A 5,677-nucleotide genomic window follows, 5' to 3' on the forward strand; every position below is an offset into this window, starting at 1 on the left:
AGATGCTGATCAACATCAACAGTTCAAATCATAGATTTCTAATTTCTTGTAAATAATTTTGTGCATAACCAATTGTTTGAAACATGACGAGAGAACATGATACATCATTAGTTAATGCATTTCAAGAATATGAATGCTTATGCATTAAAAACACAACATACTTTTGAACACCTTGCTACTAAAAGGCGATCTGGCCTCTTCATTTCACAATAAAGGTAATTCTTCAGGGGATGTCATTCTCCACCGGTAATGAAGAAAGCTAGATTTATGAAGAAAGCTAGATTAATTTTGTCACAATAAAGGAATTTTTTTTTTATTATTATTCCTTCCAATTTTATCAAATTATATGATTTCTTTAGCAATTATTTTATTTTATTTTTACTTGGTAATCCCCGCTGAATATGATTCACTCCTCAAAGTTTATAATTTCTACTTTAAAACAATTGAACTTTACATACTTTCATTAGCGTCTAAGAATTTGAGTTTTGAGTTTAAATTTGAGGTTTTGAGTTTGTCGCAATTGAAATGAATTCAACAAATTAAAAATATAAAATCAAATTTCGAATTTAATTTCCAATTAAAATGGGAAGTAAATTTAAAAAAAAAAAAAAAAAAGAAACAACAAAGGAGGGAGGATTCAGCACCTTTTAGTTAGGACATAAACATACACAATGAGAAGAGAACAACACCTGCTCCAAAGTCCAAACGCATGGCAGCCTCAATTCAAAACAAAAAGCATCACAACCAATCCACCTCAATGAAAAAAATTGTATAAATTTTATATTTATAGCAAAAAAAAAAAAAGCTTTTGAATTTTTTTAAGACAAGGATTTTTATTAAAATTGAAAAAAAAAGGCAGAAAGGTTTATAAATTCTGAGGGTAATTATATGGAGAAAATATACCAGAATTATAAATTTAATAACACCATTGATGTCGGCTGCAAGTCCCTTGCTCAATTTTCTGCAACTTTCCCAACCTTAGTTCCTTAACTGATTAAATGTAAAGGTACAATATAATAATTTATAACAATCTTAAGTTCTAATCATGATCATTTTATACTCCAGAATGACCTCTTAACAGAGTTAGCTTATTTCTTACATATTCTAACATGGAAGTGAAATCAATTGCTTGTTTGTTTCGCATGCTGAGAATACATCATTAGGTCACCAAATCAGAGAGAACATGAGAAGCCAAACATTGATTAATAGCTAATATGTTCTGATAAACGCAAGCTTATAAAATCTTCTTCAACTTCAGGACAAAGCCAAAAACCTGCTAATATCAGGAAACGCGGTTCAGTGCCAACGAAATGACATTAAGTTGATCATTCAACGGTCTGCCTACATTTTCCCTTCAAAAATTTCAACTAATACATAGAAAAGAAAATGCCAAAAGAAATGTTGAATTGACACTCAATCCGCTTGCCCAGTTCAAAGCACTGTAATGCACAATCTCAACCCAATATGTGATTTTTCCCATAATTATGTTCTTAATTAAACGGTTAGCTAGTCAAAAGGATTACACTGGTAAATACTTGCACGTTATTCCATTGCGGAAAAGTTGTGGCAGACTAGCTTCCGTACCGAATTCTGACCATTTCCAGTGGAATTACCGGGAAAAGAACCCAGAAGATGTTGGCAACAGAAGGTGAGTTGAGGTAATCAATCAGGAAAAAAAAAAAAAAGGAGAAAAAGCATAATCGAAGCAATTAGCATCACAACATGAAAATTTATCATAGTATATAAAATCTATAAGCTTCTCTTATTCAAAAAGAGCTAATTATCTCTCCAGTCATGTGAAGCAGAGGATTGTAGGTCCGGGTAAATTAAGCAGCTAAAGATCTATACATATATTCACAAAAGAATTGATCGAAAGATAGAACGTGATTCAATCAGAGAGTACAACCACAGAACACAAAGAAGTAGCAAAGCATGGCAACTAAAGCCACGGATTCCAACACCGTAACAAAAGTCCATACCACATCATCGATGGAGAAATCGAACAACCGGAAGCTCTGTAGGCTCCACCCCGTTGTGAAATACGAAAAATCAAACTCCGGCCACCGAAAGATTGATGTCGGCAGTGAAAATCCGAGTTCCGGCCATCGAAAAGCCGGCGCATACCACCTTGTACACATATCCCGTTCAGTGACCTCTGTTTATCTGCACTCCAATGGAGCAAATTAACGGTTATGCGATACTCTCCGGTGATGTCAGAAATATGGGTGGGATATTTTGGGTACGGAAGAAAAGAGGGGTTTCTTAAATACGCTGGTGTTAATTAAGACCACGTGCGACGTGTTCCCCTGAGGACTTGACTCCCGTAACTTAGCTGATAATCAACTCTTAAGAATAAGAGGGTGATCTTCCCCCGATGGTTTGATGACACGTCATTGAATTAATTTTAATTTCAACATTAATTAATTAACTAATCAATACCTCCAAAGAGCATAGCTTTAGCATGTGCATCTGTTCTATGTATCTATCTATTTCTTGCGGTCTGGAAACATTGTGAATTAATTTAAAGCATTTATTAAATGTTACATATCTTTATACATAGTGATGGATGTAGCATAATTCACGTAAGCTGCTTGAGCTCCACTGATACCCATTGTATCATATCTCTCTCACTCTAGAAATTCCCTCATTTCTCTTTGCTTTCGAGGGTTGCTGTCAATGTTTTCTAGTCGGTAGCGGTATTTTCTCATTATTTTTAGTTATTTTTTTTAATTAATAAAGATAATTCTTTTTTATTTATGATTTTTTTAAAAAATAATTTGTTTATTTTGCTTTCATTTAGTAGAGATTAGGCTTCTGTCTTCTTAAAAAGATTTTTCAACTTAAAAAGAAATCATCCCTAATTTTCTTTTAATATCTTTACCTCAATTTACTCATGAATAAAATAATTTTCAAATAATTTTATTCTTTAAAATATTTACCGCAACGTAATTAATAAAGAAGTTGATTTTCATGAATATAAAATGAGCTTTCTATTGATATACAAATGATAGAAAGCTTTTGATATAATTTAATTAGAGACTATTTATGGTATTTGTGTATTTGAAAGTAAATGAAAAATATATTTTTCAAATCTTTGTATGGAATCTTTCTGGAATTGTCTTTTCCATGAATATCTTTCTCTTTCAAGCTTTTATATATAAATATGTTGGTGTTTTTTTTTTTTTTTTTAATCTTCTGGTTTTATCCTCCTCTATGTTCTCAATGTATTAATGAAATCTTTTATCTTTCAAAAATAAAAGATGGATGCAGCCACGATTTTCACGCAACCTTTCCCTCTCACCTGCCTCTATCATGTTGCGACCAACCCCTCTTCCTTCATCTAGTTGCGGTCCACGAGCTTCTACTGCATTAAAAAAAACAAATTAGACTTATTTATCTGAAGGGTGATTGGAGATGCTAATAATATAAATAGTATCTTACTATTAAAATAATAATAATAATAATAATAATAAAAAACCTCCGAAAGTTAAAAATTAAAAGTTACTTTTTTTTACTATCTTTATTGTATTCACACCCACATCATAATTTTCTTATTTGTACTTATTTTCACATTAACTAATTAATAATGTGATATAAAAAAATATTATTAATTATAGAGAGTAAAAAATTTAAAAATATAAATATTATTTACAAGTAAAAATTTATTAATAGTATCATAGAAAATTAATAAATATTATAGTGAATTGAATAATATTAAATATTTTATAAATAATTGAATATTATTATTATTATTTAGTATTTATTAATTAAATGCATAGTTCTGTAAAAGTCTCAAGTTGGCTGTAAAATCTCACTTAATAGCCTGCTTTTCACACACAATAACATTGCACAATAGATTCACAAAAGCATAACCTTCAAATAATAGGTTTCGATTATTATTGTATTTTGCTAATTGTTTTACTTTTATTTATATGCTAAAAAAATTAATTAAATTTTAATATATCTCAAGATTATTAAATTTTTGTCTATATACTGAAAAAAATTAATTAAATCTTAATTAAAAAATTAAAATTTTTTTCCATGATTTGCTGTATTTCTTTCATTGTTTCATTGTTGTAATTATTTACTTTTTTTTTACATTTTATTATATAATTATCTAATTATAAATAATATTTATACTTTAAACTTTTTTATGCTCTATAATAATAATAATTTTTTTTTTATCATATTATTAGTTAATTAATAATTAGATTGTATGCGCATATATGCAAATGAGAGAATTGTAGTGTGAATATGAATGCAATGAAGAAAATAAAAAAAAAATTAAAATAGTCGGATGCTATTTAAAATAGCATCCAACTAATTGCTATTTTAAATAGCTTCTAATTACTATTTTAATTCTTTTTTTTAATTTTAGATATATTGATTTTTTATTATTTTTTTTTATAGTGGCACACTATTTATATTAACATCCTCTCTCTCCTCCAACCTAGCACAATCATCCCTCAAGTAAATAAGTCTAAACTCACTCCTATTTTTTTTTTTTGGATGCTCCCTTTTAGTAAAAAAGCTATGCGGTCCACACCTTGGCTCTTCCATATGTGTTGAAGGCCTCGATTCTGCTTGATATCATGAATGCAAATGCCAATATTTTCAAGAACAGTCGCTAGCCTTGCTGCGTCTGAGCACTCAGAGCTCCGTTGAGCCTTAGGATACAAGGCAAAACGTTAATGTAACTCATAAAAGATATGATGTGTTATTTGCTATTGCTGCCTATACTATTCTTTTATGGTGATGACTCGCAGGCAAAAGGTGAAAATTGATAACTCAAATGTCCTTGATCATCAGCAATTATGCAGAGAGGGTTGAGGAAACTTGAAAAAATATTAGCGCTTATGCTTTCTATTTCAGCTAAAAAATAGACACAGACAAAAAGGGATCAAGAAAACTCAATGTCAATACAGCTTTCCATGTTCAATTCCAACACAACTGGAGGGAAGAGAAAGATGATGAAGACAAGGAACAACTGTAGGTTTCCAAACTCGTTGAACCAAATTTATTTAGATTCATCAGTCTGTGATTTCAACATCATCTCTCTAAATGCTTGAATATATATAATAAATGGTTGAGATAATGATGATATGATGTTTTTGCTAGTTTTGTAATCTCTCTCTTGTGGATATATTTGATTAATTTATGAATTTGCTAGTTTTGTTCTTATATTTTAGTATTTTATTCTTGTGATTTTAGAAGAGGAGAGAATATAGATAGACGGAGCATAGGGATCGGAGAGGGAGAGAGGGGATAAAACATGAAGAGCAAAGTAGCGTAGAGAGGAAAAAGGAGAGAGGGAGAGATAGCAAAAACGGGGAGAGCGAGATACGCTTGTCTCCCATGAATTGAATCCACTAGCAAATTGGGTTCATTTTTTTTTTTTTTTTTCCTAACATAACCTTCATTAAGTCTCAAGTGGGCATATTTGAGCATACGAAATTTAATTGTTACAAAGGATTGTACAAGAAATTAGGATCCCGCAACACTAAAGCTGGTAAACTATTTGTTTAGGAACTAAAACCTTGGACTTCTGCATTTCTAAGGGCAGAGAAAAGTCCCGGATGAGGTTGCATTGCCATAAAATCTTCATAATAGTTCAGTAACCTCTTGAAATTGGATGCACTGGTTATCAAAAATTAACTTATTTCGGCTTTTTTAAACA

This window comes from Hevea brasiliensis, chromosome 15, assembly GCF_030052815.1.
Source record: "Hevea brasiliensis isolate MT/VB/25A 57/8 chromosome 15, ASM3005281v1, whole genome shotgun sequence".
Taxonomy (NCBI): Eukaryota; Viridiplantae; Streptophyta; class Magnoliopsida; order Malpighiales; family Euphorbiaceae; genus Hevea; species Hevea brasiliensis.